This window comes from Phoxinus phoxinus, assembly GCF_949152265.1.
Source record: "Phoxinus phoxinus genome assembly, chromosome: 6".
NCBI classification, from domain to species: domain Eukaryota; kingdom Metazoa; phylum Chordata; class Actinopteri; order Cypriniformes; family Leuciscidae; genus Phoxinus; species Phoxinus phoxinus.
In genome coordinates this window covers 33,991,873-34,014,036 of record NC_136881.1, presented here as the reverse complement: position 1 = coordinate 34,014,036, position 22,164 = coordinate 33,991,873, and the positions used below count along the sequence as shown (strand labels likewise).

General features: G+C 37.1%; 1 protein-coding gene across 4 annotated transcripts in view; it reads right to left on the bottom strand.

Moving 5' to 3' along the window:
• Window positions 1-22,164, bottom strand: part of bcl9 (BCL9 transcription coactivator) — a 111,805-nt gene that overhangs the window by 25,197 nt on the left and 64,444 nt on the right. For all 4 annotated transcript variants that reach the window (XM_079616657.1, XM_079616658.1, XM_079616659.1 and 1 more), the window contains one exon: window positions 20,166-20,320. The gene's annotated coding sequence lies outside the window, so the exon portion shown is untranslated. The remainder of the gene's footprint in view (window positions 1-20,165; window positions 20,321-22,164) is intronic.

Genomic DNA, 22,164 nt, shown 5'->3' with positions numbered 1-22,164 from the left:
CAGTTCAAGAGTAGGTGAATGAATAAAAGCGAAAGAGAAAGTGTGAATCTGTGTGGGTGTCCCCAAATATAATAAACTTAGAAATAAGACATGAAAGAATTTTATCAAAAGTTCCAAGCACTGGTAAAAACATGTCGCCCACAAACTAAGCTTCACAGCCCACAATCAGACAAAGAGCAGAGAAATACGACGGTGTAAAGAAATGACGCATTGTTTTGTTCCAAAGTGACACTCTAAATCCCATCAGAAGCATCCTCATATAATGAGGTCACTTCCTGCTCCAAACAGGAGCTGATCTACATCCAGTTTCCTCTTTCCCCAAAGCCGTTAAAAGAATCTTCCTGCATCTGACTCAGTCATTGCCAAGTCCAGGGAAGCCCAAGTTGATTATTATGACATTTTATTATTTGTACTACTTTTAACTGGATAGTGTTGTATTGAGAACTGAAGTTTCCTGCACGCTATTTGTTGAAGCATGTGCACGATTCAACAGGCATAGTATTTTGGTTTAATAAATGTGAGCATCAGTTTTAAAAAGGCATTTAGTTGGGTCAGAAGAATATTACACCAAATCAAACCAGAAGAAACTGTGCATCTCCACATGAGAACCATTTCTGTGCCGTTTCTAACAGCGGAATTATTTCTTCTAATGTGACATCAATTGGCCATATCATCGGAGGAAGTCACATTCAGTACAAGCTCCAGTGTGATGTTGAGCCACTACCAGAGACCGGACGGCTGCAGAATCCAGATTATTCGATGGTCACCACCAGCACAGTGTGACTTGAATGTGTTTAAAGGGGTGGTCAAATGCCCTTTTCACAAGACGTAAAATAAATCTCTGATGTTCCCAGAGTGTGTGTGAAGTTTTAGCACAAAATACCCCACAGATATTGTTCTATAGCATGTTAAATTTGTCACTTTTTGAGGATTTGCAAAAACGCACAGTTTTGTGCCTGGCCCTTTAAATGCAAATGAGCTGCTGCAGAGGGCGGGGTTTCAAGAGCTCATGTGTGTTAGCAGCTGCGATTACCTCACGCAGACACACTAATGATAGAAACTATTCTGCCTTTAATGTTACAACCAAGTCAGACAAAGATGGAGAGACTCAAGAAGAAGTGACAACATGTAGAATGCAACAGGACGTCTCTGAATGGTTACTTGGTGAATTTATGTTGCTGATGTGTTTACTATCTTCAATTAGCATATTCTGTCATGCTAATCTATAAATCGCTCGTATAGGAACTGTTGTGAGATGCACAGAGTGACTTTCTATTGCATGTGAAAAGATGGATGCTAAAGTTTGAGCTGACTCACAAATGTACTCTAATACAACAACTCTCCCTCTTCTCAACATGGACTGCGTGTTCCCGGGGGGCGGGGTTTATGTACATTTTAGGGTTGGTGATGTCACGTAGGACATCGTGTAGTCCCTACCAGCCGTTTGCTGTAGTCCTTTTCTTAAAAGCAAACCTCTTCCTTTGAACTTTGAGCGTTGTAACTTTGCAGATGTTGTTTATGCTCAAACAGCAACATTACACACTAACTAAAGTTAGAAAAGTGAAATCATACCCAACCACCCCTTTAAGGACAGAGAGAGTGAGAGACAGACGTTGACATAATGTGACTGCAAACGCAGATTCTGTGTATGAGATAAACACATCAACACAATGTTTCAATTTCTCCTACACATAAAAACATTGAAACTTTCCAGACCAGGGGTTTACTCACTCTCATGTAGTTTCTAATTCATATGTTGTTTTCTTCGGTGGAACACAGAACAAGACCCTTTTAAAGAATGTTCAGGCAAAATTAAAATAATAAAATAAAATGAAATATGTAAAATAAACCAAAAAAATAAAGACTAAAAATAAACCAAAAATAAAATAAATCCAGGGTGTTTCCCTGCCTACGGCCCAAGATGCTGCTCCAACATCCCTGTGTCCCTACATAGGAAAAGCAATTTGGAGATTGCATGGATGGAAACTTGACACACAAAAAAAAAGTAAATAGCTGTACTGTGCAAACTCCAAAATCATCAAATAAAAATAGGTACATAACTGTACTGTGCAAACACCTCAAGTACAGCAAGGTGTCAGCATGTCAAGTCCCGACTCCTGTCACTAAAACTTGTATAAAAAATATATTTAAAAAAAAAGTCAACTATTCCCTAATAGAATAGTCAGTTAGACAAATAGTCAGTAAGACAACTAGTGATCATGATAGCATTCACACCCACTGTTATCGGTCTTCTAATGCTATACAACAGAAAACCAAAAGACTAAGTTTTTAGTCTTTCAGCATTTAGTACATCATGAGAGTGAGTTATTAAAGGGGTCATGACATGGTTTTTTTTATTTTATTATTATGTTCCCTTAGGTGCAATTATAGTATTACTATAGTTTTTTTTACAAAAAACTTTTAAAATGTAGTGATTTATGACCTTTTCCCACCCTGTTTCTCATCCTCTGAGTCAAACAGTCTGTTTTGGGGGTGTTTCCCCTTTAAGAGTTCAGTGTTAACGCCCACTGTTATGATTGGCTAACGTCAGTGCCTATGCATCAATTATTAACGCCCCCAGCCAGAACGTTTGCGGATTCGGCGTAACTGTTTAGTAGCGGGTGATGCATGCGAAGCGATGGCTCTTGCAATGATAAAACCTTATTATGTTTGAGCCGGAATCAGAGGAAAATGAACCATCACCACAACAACGAAGACTGGATCAGCCCGTGTCCACATGGAAAGTGAAACTATTTTGAATTAATAAAAAAAAATTAACCCGAGACACTTGAAAACGGATTATTGTTGCATAATTATCCTATAGCTTCATTTGCTAACAGTTTAACATTATTTAACTAATTCCAATGAAATGATAGGGTGTACCACGGACAAAAATGCATGCACAGACAGGCCATCTTTGAAGATGCAGCATTGATAAAGGCAACATTTTTAATTTTCTATCACATGTAGGCCTACTAGAAAGGCGACATATTTTCAAGATTCTCTTATACAAATGTGTTTATATTAGCCATGGTAAAAAGTAAGTTTGCGTCGTCGTTGTAGAGCCCAGAATAGTCGTCACGGACTTATCTTTGAGCAACAGTTTTCTGGCAAAGCCAAGCATCATATTGGGATTTTTTCCTCAAAACAGTCATCCTTATAATGTATAGAACACTGCCGTGACTGGGACGTCCGCAAAAAATAAAGTGCATCCATTTTTCCCTGACGACTGGATCTTTCAGCGTATTTAAAAGGTAGTTTAAAGTTTTAAATACATTACTTACAGTTTGCGTCGTCGTTGTTGAGCCCAGAATAGACGGCACGGACTTATCTTTGAGCAACAGTTTTCTGGCAAAGCTCAAAACAGTCATCCTTCAAATGTATAGAACAAACGCTTAAACTAACACTGCCGTGACTGAGACGTCCGCAAAAAATAAAGTGCATCCATTTTTCCCTGACGACTGGATCTTTCGCAGCGTATTCAAAGATGTTGTTTGTCCACAGCCAGGAACAGCACATCTGCGGCGTCGTAATCTCCCTGTACACAGAGCAGACCCACTCGCTGTCCGTCGACTGAACACTTGTGAGGCGCGCGGCGCGCGGGCGCGACAACGATACGAAGTGAGCGTAGTTGCCTTGCGCTTAAAGCGTAGCTGTCTTGCGCTGGAGGCGGTCATATGCAAACGCTGGTACGTCACTTCGTACCGTGACGTCACTTCTTACCATGGATCCAGAACGAGCTGTATTTAGAGCTTGATTAAATAAATGATTCGTTTATAATGGGGAGGACGTCTTAAGCTATGAAACTTGCAGGACGTTTTAATGGTACAAAGACCTCTTATATACCAAAAGATCAAGGCAAATTTGGTTTCTTATGTCATGACCCCTTTAATGGAAGTTCTCATTATGGAGTGATTGTTCCTTTAAATCCACTATGAAAGCATAAACAACACTTATAACTTTTTAACAATCTCACAAAACATTAACGACCTTTCCTCGCCTTCCCTTGTTTCCTGTCAATCACATCAAGACTTTTCTCATTGAGCATCTAAAAACATCCTTCAACCTGCCCGTGTCTACGCCCAGGGTTATGTTATAGTCAATCTTTATAACAGTTTTATAGTTATGTGTTAATTAAAGGCTTACAAAATTTGTATCCGCACCGAGCTAGGTGACGGCAGACAAGCACACAGAGGTGCTAACAAAAGCATTACGTGCATGAGATGCACCTCAACTGGTGTCGTCATGAGTCTGTCAGATAATGTTGCCTCAAATTATAGGTTCTTTTGTTGTGCGAACACACATACACCCTGCCTTCAATCAGAGGACGGTGACGCAAGCAGACATGGTACGACTTAACCTCTTGCTGCACAGAGCTTGCACAATAAAATTCCACACGTGCTCCAACAAACCAGTTTATGTGTTCAGGGAAGACTGGTGCAGAAACCTATGGAAGGTGCGTGAAGGCATTGATTCAGTCTCTGTCCAGAACGGTGGAACAAAAAATAAGCCTTGCTCCCACTGCCAATCTGAACCGGAGTGTGCTGTACCTCTCTGGCCCTCACAAAGGAAGTAGAACACTCTAGAAAAGCATTAGGGCCAAGCAGGGTTCAAGCAGAAAATGTACTGTATCAAAAGATAGGAAATCTGATCAAACTCTTTTCAAACACTGACTAGAATCACACAAAACTAACGTTTGGGGGATTGACAGCGATATTGCACTGGTTCTTTAGGACTGGAGAAAATGCAATAAAAATAAATAAAAATAAATAAGTTTAGAATTTTTTTGCAGAATCTGCTCAGAGGATTACCTACTGTTCAAAATTTGGAGTTGGTAAGATTTTTTATGTTTTTGAAAGAAGTATTTTATGCTTGCCAATGCTGGATTTATTAGATCAAGAATACAGTAAAAACTGCAATATTGTGAAAAATGATTCCCGTAATGGAATTTATTCCTGTGATGGTGAAGCTGAATTTTCAGCATTATTACTGCAGTCTTCAGTGTCACGATTCTTCAGAAATCATTCAAACATGTTGATTTGCTGCTCAAGAAACATTTATCATCATCATCATCATCAATGATGAACACAGTTGGGCGATATGCAGTCATACTGTAATATCATCAGCCTGTGAGATCGGCGATACACAATATTATCACACATGTGGAGGATGCAAGTGTCTACTAATTTATTTAATTTACTTACTTACTCATTTAATTATTTACTTACTCTTAGCTTGCTTGCAAAATGATAATACAAATGTCCTGGAGTTAAAGAAAAATGTCACGTCACATTAATAATTCCATAAGGAGAGCCCCTGGATATCACACATACATTTTGCAAGCTTTGCATCAGAGTAATGCCAGTGAAGGAGTCTCAAACCAGTCAATGATTCCCTGAACGTGAAAGTAAAAACTGAGCGATTGGCATCTGACGCTGCATGTCACATTCATTCTCTCAGACACAAGAGCTCAGTGCTGATAATGATACGTCAACCGTCTTAATTTATTGGCTTAATATTTCTCTTGTGGACCATACATTAATGACAGTGGGGGAAAATGAGAAGAATCGATATTTCTTGTTAAGTTGTGTTTGAAGCTGCTTTTGATTTATCAATGACAAATTATTGTGCAGTGTTTGGACCTAAAGACTGTTATTAGGCCTATATCATTTTAGTCAAAATATTATTCATAATTTGTAATTGTAGTTTCATTAAAATAATTAGTTAATGTGCCATGGAACAAACAACACAATTCTAACAAACAACAATGCCACTTTCGCCTTGAAATAAACAACTGTATAAGAATGATGTGCTCTTTTATAACAAGCACTCTTAACAAATTGTGAATATATCACCTTGCAATTCTATTTTGATGAAGTTTAGTCGTTTTAAAACATTGTCATCGAGTCGTCAATCCTCATACGCGAGTGTCAGTAAAGGCAAATGAATTGTAGTTACTAATATTTGACAATACTAGCCTGATAATAACAACAACAACCATTAATTGGAAAATGAGCCAATTATCACCTTGACATCGTCAAAGGCATCAGCCATCGGTGAGATCTCTGACTATCGTTGATACACTCGTCTATCGGCACAACACTTAATTGGGCTGCTTAATGTTTTTGCGTTAACAGATGCCATTTTAGGATTATTTGATGAATAGAAAGTTTCAAAGAACAGCATTTTTTTTAATAAAAAAAAGAACATAGAAGACATTTTATGTTGTTACAAAAGATTTCTATTTATTCAATTCGTCCTTACTAGCCAAATATTTTGCTGCTTCCATTTTCTCACAAAATGTGCTTTTCCTTTTTTATCACTCAATCAATGAGTCAACACAGTCAAAATATTCATTCATTTACTCTTTAAATTAATAAATTGAGACTAAATCATGATGGTTTTTTTAACAAAATATTTAACACATCACTAGGCCTTGGCTAATAACTGCCCACTCAGCTGATTTTTATTTATTGCATGCGATACATATTCAGAATTTAAAACAGAACATATACAAATAAAAGATTCAAGTTAAGATTATAGGAAATAGTTCCCCAAAAAATCTAGATTTTCATCATTTACTTATTCCAAATCTGTATGTTTTTATCCCGTATGAAACACAGATGAAGCATATGGTAAAATGTCCAAACTTTTTTTTCCATACAATAAATGTGATTGTTGACAAAGGAATTATCTTGCTCCCTTCCACTTGCATGGCAAGACAGCAGATTGGATATTATATATGGATATATTATTGTGTACTACGCAATAAATGAGGAGTTTAATGCTTATTACGGTCTAAACTTTTGTTTCTTCACCTTTAACAGTTATTGGTCAAGTGTCTTTAATTGGGCAAACAATAGACTAATATATTATCCAAACCAATTAATTGGCTATCACAACAAGAAAGTGATCAAGGAAATCAAGAAGCAAAGAGACATCATCCAAATCAAGAGATTCAGTTTTTTTTTTTTTTTTTTTTAATGGTAAACGTAGTAGTGTTATCCAAGCATTAATGGCAAGAAAACCCCTTATATTTGTGTGAGTGGCACGTATGAGGTGTTTCTGGGTGTTTCTCCCTCATATCTGCTCCAAGGTCTTGATTGTGGCATTTCTTTGTGGTTTATAATCCAGTATTCCCGTAATTCTTTTGTCTTTTATGAGTTTATTGAAGAACTTAGTCTTGTATTCGGTCCAAACATACTGCGCCATCTACGTCAGGTGTCCTGTAAATGCGCAAAAACTGTTTCCATTGCAGTTTTGCGAAATATTCCTTTTACGAATTGAAAAACCACAACCTTTTTTGCGATATATGGGAGTTTTTTAATGGAAACACGGCTACTCATGTTGAGATCACACTGTGGTATTTCTCATCTTAAAAAAGGACAGATATCCTTCTTACATCAGGATTTTCCCCTAACATAACTCAACGAAGGTCCCCAAACTGTTCACAGACAATGCAAACATGTATTTATGGATGTATTCTACCATTTTGCTTACTGCTTTTTTATTTTTCAATTTAACTCAAAAAGACCCAGCCTGAAAAACACTGTTCTACAAAATACCCACATGCTGTTTGGATGTTCAAATGGCCATTTCTATCAGGCGTGTGTCTGTTTCCTCCACAGCACCTGAACATATTCCAAACGCATTAGCCGTAAACTGTGCAGGCCTGGGCTGAACCCAGCGAACTTAAACAGTAGACAAATGTTCAGTGCCTCTATCCCTTCTCCTCCTTATTCTCTCTAAATGCAGCGCTGCACTCTTGGCCGTGTACGTTCCTTTGTTCAGTGGAGTGTCTGTGTCTGTCTAGTGAAGTGAGCTCTCCTGATCTGAGACCACCGCTGGCATGGATCACACTTGCTCCTGTGTGTATGTGTGCGTCTGCGGTAGAAGGCTCTCCTGCTTGGCTACCAGAGTTGGCATGGCGTTCCCGCTCCCTAAATGCAAGACTAAACTTCTGTGTGTGTGTGTGTGTGTGTGTGTGTGTGTGTGTGTGTGTGTGTGTGTGTGTGTGTGTGTGTGTGGTTGGCATGGTGTTGCAGGCTTCTACAGGCCGCCAAAGGCCTGGCGCCATGGTGACATGATGTCAGACGACCAGCTGGTGAGAAGGGTGATGTGCACTGGCACGTAAGTGTGTGCACGTGCATGCATGCATTCACACACACAACTGGAGAAAACGAGCATGCTCACACACACAATGCAATACTTCATGTGCACAATGTACAGATGGCCACTACACATTTTCAAAACTCAGTGCTTGAAAGACTAGTCAACTAATCGTCCTAAGAAAGCCCTGAATAGATTTTAATTTAGTACTCATGTACTAAATCACACAAAAAAATTAATAATTTTTTCAAAATAATAAAAATTACTAAAATGGACATAAAAATATTCCAAATATTAATACAATTATAGTAGTGGTTTCTCAGTGATATTTAACAATGGCATTACAATTCTATATCTATACGCTAATAATTATATGACATGACACTAAAAACAAAACAAAGAAGCCTAAAAAATTTAAATCAAACTACAAGTTAATTTATTGCAACATTACAACGTGCAGTTTTAAAAAAAATTTGCTTTATGCTATGTCAGTAAAGCAATTTTCATGGCAAGAACAGGGTAAAAATTGGCTAAATGAAGATAAGGGATAGACAAAAAGAATAGGCCTAAATAATTTTACATAAAGACAAAACTTTCTGGAAAAAATGTTTCATGATGATATAACAAGCAGCATAAAATAGCACAAAAGATGATATTTTAATAAATGTGTTGTTTTTTGGACCCCAATTATTTTTATTGTACAGACAAAAAAAATGAAAAAGATCAAAAAAGTAAAATGGGAACTGACTACGGTAATTCTTTTGAGTTCGCAGAAGAACAATTTTTCATTTTAATTTTTCAGAGAGTTAGCCAATTTCATATTAACAAGCAAAAAAAATAATGTCATTTGCAAATTCGTTTCATATAGATTCCAGATATTCAGGACACACAAAAACACAGACAGAACCCAACAAAATGACACTGTCAAATTCGGGTCCATTTAGCAGGCTGGCACACAGACCCCCCACATTCACTTATGAACTGGCACACAGATGCTCAGGCCCAAACTGCTCTTGGCTTGGTGGTGTAAACTGGCACAGCTGGACCTCTCCATATCCCAAAGAGGTTACAACTATGAACACATACATGCACCATAAATGACACAGCTTTAGGTCAGCAATACCCAATAATTGGCAAAGGCCAATTAGAAACCTTCTTTTAACACCTTTCCCATGTAGACTCAAGCATGGCCAATATGGTAAGCATGGCATCAGTCGCAGAGTCACCGCACAGGAGTTAAGATTTCACGACTGACAAGATGGAGAAGGATTTTGAGCGCAATATATCCTGGTCATCATTGACAAAATATCTTATCTTGTATAATGTGCGGTCCATACAGTCACTCCCTATATACAGAGTACGAGAGTGTGATCGCAAATTCGTGAAGCGAAAGTGAAAAGCGAGACACAACAACACTACATGAATTCGGACACTACATCCATCAGCGTTAGGTCCCTTCCATTTACAACTCTTCTACCGTGGCCTCATGGGATGGTAAAGTGTCCATTAAATGCAGTCCAAGATCTTGTAGTTGGATATCCGGGTGCATTTCACCTACCAATTTTTCAAATTATTTTTTAGAGAAAAAAATTATAATTTCGAATGAATGATTCATTGACACTCATAAAGACTTCACTTGTTTAATTACTGTATGAATCAGCATTTCTGAATGAATCTCTTGAGTGAATGATTCAATGACACATTTTTAACAGTCACTTGTTCTGGTGTAACAATGTAATATCTACCATCTTCATTTGAAGAGTCAAGTTACTTTCAAAGAGTGATTTATGTTTCTATCCAAGTTAGAAACTTTGATCTCAGAACTTCTGTGATCATTTAAATTATTGGAACAGAAATTCAGATTCTGTGTGGTTGAAAAGACTGTTTGTGAAGCAATTTCATACCTTTTTAAAGGCTTAGACATAACCAAATCATTGTCATTTTGAAATAAGATTGCATCGGTGTTTGAATCAAGATTACGATCTTTTGACGATTAGGCTAATTGTGTAGCTTTAGTTAGTGTGGTTCTTGACTTACCAAAATCACCTACAGAAACCTACTCAACCTTACTAAAAGAATGAAAAAGGAATCAGAACCAGAATCATTTAATTGCTTTTGATTCCCATTCCTACTCTCTACTGTTTGCCTGACACCCAAAAAATCCATGGTGAATAAGGAAGCCAAGACGGACAACAGGGTTGGGGGCTTTGTCTACATGAATCAATGTTACTTCACAGTCCAACTGCACATTAGCATGAAGGACAGGCAAACAACCGCATGAATTTCACACCGCGTCTGTGCAGAAGGTAAAGGAGCATCCTCGATCTTAATACCCAATTCCAAATTAAGCTTGGCAAAATAGTATGCGCACCAAGATTAGCATAGCAGTATGGTTTCGCGTAAAGATTAAAAGAGCCTTTTTCGTTAAAGCTGCTCTGGATGACAGCTGTGAGGGTGGACAGATGGTGCACTGGCCTGTAGGGGAGAAGCCAGCGAGACTGTGTCAGGACAGGGTTACTTGGTCACCAGTGAGAAACCATGAGACCAAAAAGCTTATAGCTGCAGCGCAGCACCCAGCGGCCATGATTAGCATTTAATGACGCTTGCATACTGAGAAGACTACTCTGGGAGGCAAATATGGTTACATACAAAAGAGCCCTAAAAAGTCTTGAGATTTCTTATACAAATACGGTTACAACTACCGTTTGGTAAGAAATAAAAACATTTTGTTTTAAGTCAAAGAAAATGTGAAAAAAATCTAGGACTATTTTGATTCATATTGCTAAGAAAAATCCAAATAAATATTGCACACAAAAAAACAAATACTTACTGCTAATATATGATGAGTATTGTTATTCAACAAGTGCAAAAGGAGAAGGGTTAAGCATGTCTAGGTGTTAAAAAAAAAAAAAAAAAATCTACTGATATATAAAAGGTTCTCAATTTACAATTCTTGAGATTTGATCGTATGTGTGCAGTTTACCACTGTATAAATGTGGTTAGCCGGAGTCTGAAGCTCTTGCTCTCTTCATTCGCTTGAGGCTACAATTTGGCTAACAGAGTTGGTGAACTGCAGGTCGATTTAATGCTGCTAGATTCTCTCTGAAAACAGACAATGATTACACTATTACACAACATTCCACTTCTAATCTGCAAATTTAAACTACAAATTCAATTTCAGGGCATTTTCTGAACTGTTTAATAGATATACTCCCCAACACCTTACCAGCAAACCAACTACAATAAGGTAAAAGGAAAAGACTAAAGAAAATTTCTTACAAACGCATACTACAGCAGGACCATAATATATTACTTTAATTTACACTATAGTAGTGACTGATTACCATATTCATGCACATTTTAATTTGCATCCCTGCTGAAAAAAATCCAAATAAACTGGTTGGCTGGTCTTAGCTGGTCTCCCAGGCTTGTCAGCTGGTTTAGCAGGCTGGTTTTAGAAAGGTTTTGACCACTTTTTTTAAAGGAGATCTTAAACCAACCAAGACAAGCTAAACGGCGTTAGGTTTTTCTTTCTGCAGCAGGGTGAATGGGGGGAAAAACAAAACAGCAAAAGTGCAATGGTGATACTATACATTTTGGTGGCGCTGAGGTAAATAAACAATGCAAGCCAATACAGGCTTCTGCTTTATCTAACATAAACTGAATTAGATTACAATGAGTTCAATCTACAAGAGAGTAATGCATCTTAGACCCATTCAACAACTTCGGTCTCTGGTGATCCGATCGATTACAAGTGGTCAGACCTACACAGTGTCCAAAATGTTTTGTGATCCAAACCATAGCGTACACTAATGAACCCTGAATGATGTATCCAAGAAAAAAGCACAGGATAGCCCACTCATCTGTCAATCAACTATTGCACTAAAAAAAAATTCTGTTTACATTTATAAGCTTAAAAAGGAAATAACCCTCCAATTGGAAAACTAAAATACCACACATGTAAATGCACAAGATTTCACTGAAACTCTCCAGTTTGCCTTAAATCACCATACATCATGTGAAGCACATCTGAAGTTTAGCTTACCGGTATATAGAAATTCAGTGTACAACAAGAACTGTCGAACTATCATAAACCAGAGACCCCATTTGTGAGAAAATTCAAATCACAAGTGGTCACAGAAGACACGTTTGGGACATATGCTACTACCAGGGTCTTCATTTAATCAGGAATGGTAACTTGCATTGTGTCCTAACCAGATAAGATTATAACCTACGATACGATTCAAGCGACAAGCAAATTGTCTGTCCACACAAGATGTGACAAAATCAATCAAAAACCACAGCCAATCAGAATAAGTAAAGCACATAATCATTACCTGAGATTATCATTGCCATACTTTGTGTTATTTCAGCAAAGACATTGCAGAAAAATATAAACCGTTTCTAAAGTGCATTTTTGACATGCAAATTTATTAGCAAAGTGTAAAGGATTTACATTGGACATCATTTGATAGTTGGACATTTTTAGACAAATAAGTCAGTGTGGACCATAAAACTGACATGAAATGAAAATACAACCTATTTTCTAAACATTATTAAATTGTGTTTAATAAAAAATACTTTATTTTTGTTCGTAATTTAATCAAAATGTCATAACTCAATCTTCCATTGAAATGACAGACTTCTCTTTGGTGACGCATGTCGGACTTCTCCAATCATTTAGTTGGCTTAAAGGACAAGTTCGGTATTTTACACTTAAAGCCCTGTTTACAGATCGTATCTGATGAAATAGAACGGTTAAGATAAAAATTTGGACACATGCTGCTGTCCTGAGAATTTTAGGTTTATTTAGCTTTTGTGGACCTATTTTGCCAAACGCGTTACACCCGTGATTCTTCCGTTGAGAGCAGCTTGAATAATAGACACTCCAGCCCAGTTGGTGGCGATAATGCACCTTTGCCAATTGCAAGCAAACCACGGGCATATACACAGAAGAAGCAGAAGATCGCTGTCTTCATTGAAAGCATTACAAACAGACAGCTAATAATGTGGCGAATTTGTGCAGTTCCGAATTGCGGGAAGATTCGTGGCAAAAGGAACACCACCAAGTGCCTGTAAGCCTTGAGACAGCAGCAGCTTCGGCAACAGGCGTAACACTGGACTCCGTTGTCAACTGCAGTTCAAACTCTGCCTTTCTTTGCAGAAATTCCTCCTCTGAATATTCAGGCTCAAACCTATAACCCTGTCCATCAAAATCGATCTCAAAACCGTCATCCTCCCATATAAATGTCTCGGAATCCATTTCTAAGTTGACACAGATAGCTTCGATCTTGTAAAAATGTTTAGATAGCTTAGCCTACGATACCGCGTCCGCGACTGCATAAGACTACAAAAAGCATACAAACAACCACATTTCCGTTTCCCGCGGCGGAGTAATACCGTAACTGTTGCCTCACACAGCGAATCCAATACAACTTAATGGAGTTGGACAAAAACGAAGATAAAACCTGTTGGAATGCATCTTTTTCAGCGATTTTTGAGTGCACATACCAGTGAACACCCGACCACTCGGTGAGTTTCACGTCTTTGTAAACGAAAGTTTAATGTGTTTTTAGGAAGGAATCTTCCAGTGCACATAGACAACCATTGTGGGGGTGGGGGGAAAAAAATTTATCTTAACCGTTCTATTTCATCAGATACGATCTGTAAACAGGGCTTTAAGTGTAAAATACCGAACTTACCCTTTAAACCACACCACTTTTTAAACCCGACTGCAAGCTAGCATTCAGATCTGCCTCCATCCAACCGACACCTGGTAGAACAAAGTCCCCTCACTAAACTGTTTCATTTGGATTGAATTCACAATCACAATGCAAAAAAAAAAAAAAAGATATGCCGCTACTTCCATTACATCGTGACTTTAAAGGTGATGATACACAGTCAGGGCCACTTTTTTTTTTGTAATGTTGCTTGGCCACTTTTCCATTGAGAATAGCGCTGGGTATCGATTCAGATGTTCCGATTTGATTTGATTTCGATTCGCAAGCTCTCAATTTGATTAGATTTTCAATTTCCTATTCGATTCCCGCTTCGACTCAATGAATATAGATTTAATACAAATCCTATATTTATAAACCAGAACAGAGAACATAAGTTTACAAGCGGTTAATTAATAAATGAAATTAAGAGCCACAAATTAAACTTTATATTTTAGGTACACTTGGGTACATTAAAACAGAAGCCAACTCTATATTTCAAATGCATACAATGAATAGACAGGATTTCCGTATGCCTTGATCAAACAGGATCAGGTAATTTTATGTTTAGGATGAAACAAACAAAATCTCCCAGCATTAGCTGTAACATGGAGGTTGCAAGCCTATTAAGAGTGTAGAAAACTAATACTGGCTTTTGGGTTATAGATAAATAAAAATTGGAAAAAAGAATTTGAATTGGCCACATTTTAAAAAACGATTATTCGAAAAATAAAACATTTTGCTCAGCCCTAATTGACCCTTCGCAGGGAGCTTGATTGACAGGTGATCGACAAATCATACTTCGCCATCCGTCATTTTGTCCGACAAAGCAGTCAGGAGAGTTAGTAGATTAACATGGGAGGATTTGAACTTGAAAAACAGAGTGTACTGACGCCTTTCCGCGGTTAAAACAACATTCCTTCTTATGTTCATTCATGAGTTTATTTGATGCTATAAATTAACTAGAAGGAAGAGATGATCGGTTCACGAGCAGCTTTAACTGAGGCTCTAGTGATCTGTCAGACACATTAAAGAGCCACAAAACGGTATTTATAGTTAAAATTTTTTTTTTTTTTTTAAAGACCTAATTTGAAAGGTGAGACTTTGTTTAATATCAAAAGTAACCGAAAAGTAACCTGGTCTGTTCTGTCTGTCAGCGCGTTGTCAGTGTCCTTTCTGCTGCGCAATGCATTTTTCACTGCGTGAGAACATGGTGTGTGAGAGAGCGGCGTAGCTTGTCGGACATGGCAACAGTAACTAAAGGGGGTGGGTCTTTGCGAACGGTCAATTGAGAATGCGGGCAACAAATTTCTATTTGGATACTTAAGATCGGCCGTGGGACCTGCACTGTAAAAAAAATATTGTTGGTTTCACTTAAAGTTATCTGGTAAATTGAGTTCATTGAAATGAAAAATTTGAGTTAATACAATGAGGGAGATTGGTTTAATAAATAGAAACTCAACATATTGTTTTAACAAAACCAAATTAATTATCGAAGTTCATTTGACAAAAGAAGAAAAGTTGTGATAACAAATCATGAAAATATATACAGTGTGTGTCTTAACCTGATTGCCCATTGACTGCAACATTGCCGTGTATCATCACCATAAGGGAGTATATAATGCTTCATATTCTCATAGGTAAAATACCTCTCTGTGAAAAGCAAAAACAGAGTCTGAACATTTACACATGCAAATCTGATTTTTCCAGGAGAAACCAGCACTTTTTTTTGACAAGCAACCTGCTTGTCTGCTTCCAATTTATGCAAACAAGCATTTGGGTTTTTGGTCGAAACTATTCATATGAACTCAATGTTATATCACATTCAACTACAGGTTAAACTGCGACTATTATAAACTTTAAAAAAAAACATGGGTTTACAAGTTTGTCAGTAATAAATTACACTCACAATTCAGTGAGGTAACCCAGGCAACAAGACAACCAATAAAGAAAAGTATGACCCGCTCCGGTTAAAGGGCAGGATTTCCGCTGTGGCCGGTGGGGTTTATAAAATCCTCCTGCACATTTATCAAAATCACCTTTAATTATGAATTGCAAAGGAAATGCAAACCACAAACTAACATACACAGACCTGAAAGAGGGGATAGTACTAAATCAAAGAGCAAGCAAGCAAACGGCGGGCCAAGACATCAAAGATAATTCACACAAACCCCATTCACAGACAAACAAACACTGTAGCCTAAACTTTTCTCACCATACAGATCTTAGACATACAGAGAGACCATCCAGCTCAAAACAAATTAAAGACCATTACATCTGCCCAAAGACTGTAGCAATGATTACAGGTTGCATTCTGTGTGTGTGTCCAAAGAGAAAATTCCCAGAATCCCATTTCACTTGCACACAAACTTTAATACAGTTCCTTACCTTCAAAAAAACCCACAAACAACACTAGGTTGAACACTGCCAATGGTCAATGGTCTGTCTGAACACATGATTCTGATTGGCTGGAAGATGTGCAATAAAACCATTGAATGCACAGGTAAGTTCCAAGTCAGTTTAATCACTGTTCTATATTAATGCACCATTTACATTGAAGCGCACACACACACACACACACACACACACACACACACACACACACACACACACACACACACACAGCGGAGATCGCAACTTTTAGTAAAAAAAAGCTTTGCAACATTTCTCAGCAACAAGGGGTTTACATAGCTATTTTTAAGTAATTAAACTCACAGCTTCATTGGGAGGCACTGAACAGACGCGTACAAATCTCTCTCTCTCGATCATTCAAACAAATTATATAATTAATTCATTCAAAGAAATGTAATCTTACACACTACTTTATCTATCTGTCTGATTCAAAGTGGGCAGACAGCTAAATCTGATAAAAAAAAATAAAAAAAGATTTTGCATTTTCCATTAAATTAATAACAATAGAAAAGCAAACACTATAATAGTTTTTCATATAGTGTTTAATTTCTTTAAAGCTGTCTAATAATTTACTAACTGATAAACAGAGACAGTAAACTAATGAAGAAAGTACAATCTCTTTCTTTGCATTAACTGAAGATTTTAGTTTCAATTAGCCTAACTAAATTTTAACCTGTTAACCTTCACCAGAGCGAGGACGCTCTGAAGCGTTTTTTTTTTTAAATAGTTCAAAGTTACTATCAGATTTAATGTTATTACCTTGACAAACTATACATCATTAAAAATATATAAGTCTCACGTTTCAGTATTTGACCACTATTGTATTCTGAGAAACTTATAGTGACAGTTATGTCTTAATTTGTGTCAGGATTTATGTAATGAAAAAATGAGTCGATACCTTTAATATGAATTATGAGCGTCAGCTGCTCCATTCAAAAAAAAACTCCGGTGCTGTTGTCTTGAGAACGCGTGACAAAACAACGTTCCTCAGGGCTTTTGGCTCAAAAATGTGCAGATTTGGAGAAATATTGATATATTATCATAGGTTTACATCATATTTCTATAGACAGGAATAATATTTATTGAATTTATATCCAAATGCGTCGATGTATACATAAAGAGTGCTGGATACTCTGATGTACTGTGTTTTCAATCCATACAGCAGGCTGAGGGCGCCATTTGCACAGTTTTTTCCAAATATGAAAGCTCACGAAGAAGAAATAACCTGTGACCTTCCAGGACGTCACTGACATAAACACAGCTAACGTTAGCTTTCAGAGATCGCTATAACATGCAGATAAAGATGTTTTGAAGACAATAAACATGATTGCAATGATATTTGATTTACCTGTGTTCTTCGAGCCATGTCAGGTATTTTTATAATAATAGATTATATGTATAATGTAATGCTAATCGGTATAGACTTTACAATAGTGCAGAATAATATCAAATCATATATTTTCTGTCTGATTTTCTTTTCTGAAGCCAAATAAGCTCATAGAAGATTATTTAAAACACTCGACTTGCACTATAAAGTAAGTTTGGAGCACAAAAAGGGTTTTAATCTCATAAATTGTCGTGTATTGATGGTGTGCTAAGCTAACATGCTAGCTAGCTCTCTAGTTGCACCTGCCATCTAGCTGTTATTTTTTATGATTTTTTTTCTAAATCGGAATGCTTACTGAAATATTTCTTTATTTAAGAAAGGCATTTGATACAGTTTCAAATGTGAAGTGAAGATTATGAAAGAAATTAGGGGGTGAAACACCGTGATTAGCCAGTCGTTAGCGATTATAATGGAGACAAAGGAAAATAATATTTATGGCCATAAGCAGGCTGGAAAGGTGTAAATGTGTGCAGGAGAGACTGACACTGAATGGGGCTCGTTTGCACCACAAAACAATAGAGACAATAGACTGAATAGATGCTAATAGATGACAATAAACACAAGTTTGCATTTTAGAGTCAATTCAAAATAAAGTCATTTGAGATGATCTTGAAAAACATTTAACAAAATACAGAGTTTTAGACTTATCACCTTCAAATTTTAAATATAACATGGTCAGACATGTGTCTTTAGCTGGAGTGCATTTCTAGAGTGCTGACGGGCCAACTTCAATTTAATTTTCATGAAGATGTTTCATAAAAATAAATTTCTAATAACTTACACAACTTTGAAGCTATTCATAATTTTTTTTTCATTATGACAATAATTCATTCTACATTTCCAATAAAGTGCCAGGTGTCAGCTTTCAAATGAGACCGTACTTGAGCTTTTAGGACAAAGGGTCAATTAATTGAATCTTTTTTAGGTTGGGTATGCTATTTCTGGGGATTTTTCAAAAGTGGCGCTGAAGGCTAACAGGTTAAAGCAACCAGGTTACTTTAAGTTAAACCAATATCTTTTTAGTGTACACTGTCAAAATTAATGTCCAACTTTCAACGCTACGGCCAATGGCCATAAGTAAAAAATGCTAAATGTCGGACAAAAAATATGCTTTGGCATATGAGAATAATTTGTTTATTAGTGTGTCGCCAACACAATTCCAGGTTGTAAATGCTTAAAGTTATCTTTGATCAAAAGACAGTAGGTTGTTGGCATCAGTCACCTCTGGGCATACCACAACAACAGCCAAGCCTGTGATAAAGAATACTAAGAACATCTGCCAAATATGAGAATGGGACAGATATTGAAAAAGCAAGACACTAAAATTGCATCAGAAGAAACAGTCAAATCATTGTTTCCCATTAACTCTCTCACAAACTCACTTTCACTGAATTGACATAGCTAAATGCAGCAGGTAAATTCCACTCATGCTTTGTAACATCAACACTGTGAAAATAATCATTGTCAAAAGCAAATGTCTTATTAGACTTAGATTACATGAACATGAGTGATGCTTGCCTATATGCAAAACTTGACGCCACAATGGTCAGGTGTGTATGTTTTTTAGCATGTTGCTACGTGGTTCCTTCCTACACCAGTGTCCAGTCTCTATAATATTCTGGTTCCTAAATATGGTTTGAGTTATTTATTCAATGTGGACAAGATTTTTACGCATTTTATCCACAAGTCTGACTGCTTAAAGGAACAGTTAACTCATTGAAAATGGTAATTTACTCACTAGTGTCATAATAAACCCAATATTGGGAGATTTTTAACTACATGAATGTATTTTCTACCATGCAATTGCAGTTAATAGGGACTACAGTTTTTAAGCTTCATAAAGAATGCAAAAAATGTTTGCAATACATCACAAATCTCTTGAAGCCATTAAACAACAACATTATTCTTTGAGTAAATATTTTTGCATGAATTGGTTCACAAAATCAGGCTTAGCAATTAATTCACAAAATAGACTACTCCAGTCCTCAAATTAAACTCAATGAAATTATCAATGAATAACAACTTAAATTTTGGCTTCCACAAAAAATTCCACAAACAAAAATTTCATAAGAGTTTGGAACATAGCATGACTACTTTTTGTCTCTATTAATTGTAACAACATGGAACAAAACAGCCAGTACAAGCTCAAATTTCTCCAGAAGATAGAAAAGTTTGGAATCTTTGGGAGTACCATTCCTTTCAAGCAATAGCAAACCTCTCCTCAAGACGCACAATTTAATGTATCAGTCATGTCCGTAAAACAAATTCAAACCTCAAGCATGGGGAACATAGCAAACTCAACTATTAATACATATATTCAAGCAACCAATCCCATTAAAATCAATCTACTGGGCTGTCTTACTCCTCAAATAGATTTCCAGGGTCTCCCATTTTATAATAGAAGGATCTTCTTTAAGAACAATAATATTGTGATTAATTTTTAGCAGAATCAGACAGGTCTTTCATATTTTTAACCCTAGCCTACATTTCAGATCTGTGTAAAACAAGATGGTATGTGCATTGCACAACAGTTATCTTACCTTGAACGCCCCTCAGGTTTCAGAGTCTCCTGTTCTCCCTCATCTGAAGAGCGTGCAAATAATTTCCACTGTAAATAGTTTTTGAATTTGTCTCCGGCTCTTCTCCCGTAGATTAAACCAGTGAGCTCAGGAGATCACAGACTCTATCCGAACACCTGTGGAGAAAAAAATAAGCCAGAGTCAGACAACAAACCTACACATAACCACAGAAGATCTGAAGATAGTGGTAGGCTAGATGTCTGTTGGTGGAAGAGATTGTTGTGCAATTTACTTATTTGAACATTTATTCTTAGGTGTCAGGTAGAACTGGTTGCACTGAGATTATGTGTAGCTCATAAAAGCGAGGATGAGATTTCATGGAAAGTGCAGGAATGAAGGCAAAACCGGGAAGCTATTTTTGTAAGCGAGATTCCAAATAATGCCAATGCAGTTCTGCATTACTCGGCAGCAAGAAACCAAGATTCAATAAAGAAAAACCAAGCTGTTCTCAAATATCACAGTATGCAATTTTTCAGAAACCCCTAAATAAGTTTAGAGTTGGGCTTCACTTGCTGCACAGTGACCTGGGACAAATACCGGGCATTATTGCTGAATGCTGTGATGAGGCGAAGCCAAAACGAATAGAACGGTTGCCAGAATAAACCCAAGACACACAAGAACTTCCCCCCTTTCCAATCGTTCTAACGAACTTCACCACATGCTAATTCTTGACAAAACCAAACCTACGGCAGCAATTACATGACTCACTTTGTGGATAGGTACAACAAGGATTCCATTCTCTAAAAACACACACACACACACGTTCAAGAAACAGGGGAAGATTTCCCTGAGGTTTACTATGGGTTAGTCTACACAACTGGCAAAGTCAAGGTTCAGATCAGAGGAAAACAAGCATTGCATTCGCACACTTTAGTTATTTTGAGTGTGGTAGAGTATTTCAAGTTTTAAAAAAAATAAAAAAATTGTGTGCTTTTACTCTTGACTACAAAAACTAAAAATACACTTAATTCCTTATCAAGATCTAAATTGTGGTCTTATGCCAAGTCTCAGCAAGTTCACAACACTAGGAAGAGACTTTAATGAATACAGAATGCACTAAAAGTCACTTTAGTTCAAACCAGAGGTTGAAACACCAATAAATAAAGAATTTAAGGTTGTTTATTCATGCTTGGCAAACCACACCCAGCAAACATGGGCTTTCCTTTTGAATAATATCACAAATATGCAGAGTATGAGAGTTCCTCAACTGTGACAACCTTATCAAGCACAAAACCAAAACTTCCTGAGGTCATATACACTTTTGACAATCTTCTGAATAATATGTAGTCCCAAAACACCTTGGTTGTTTATGTGTTTGCCCATTTGTGATACACCCTGTTGAGTGCAGGCCTGGGCAGAGTTAACTAGCCTCTCTCTCGAGTAACCCAACACAGATACCTGCACACAGAGGAAGCTAATAGACAACAAAACACCGTTTATATCTGCACTCGAGTGGTGTATCACGTTCAGTTGGATATACGGTTTCAAAACGAGGGTTTTAGCAACATTGTAAGAAAAGTAAATGGGGTTTGATGTAACAATGGAGAGCTGTAAAAACACGCAGCGGCGGCCTCACGAACTTCCTTGTAACCTGGTGGATTCTCTGAAGAGGACAAAAAAACGAGGAAAGTTGGAGAAGCAAAGGAGTTTTACAAGAGCAACACAAGTGTTGTTAACGAATAAAAATGGTGCATACTGAAATACATGCTTTAAAATTAATTGTTGAGATTTGTTGCGATTAAACGTAGGTATTAGAGTGGGACAAACCGCGGGGTGGGAAAAACAAGCTTCCTTTAGCATCTCCAGCCATAATGGTATTTGCAAGAAAGTTATAACGTTACGTGTCTTACTATGAATGCATATTGATAAAGGTAAATAAATACAACACAATCCAGGTAAATTTAAATGTGCTGTTTTAAATCCTATGATCTTAAATAAGGCATTCTTTGGGGTTTCCCCA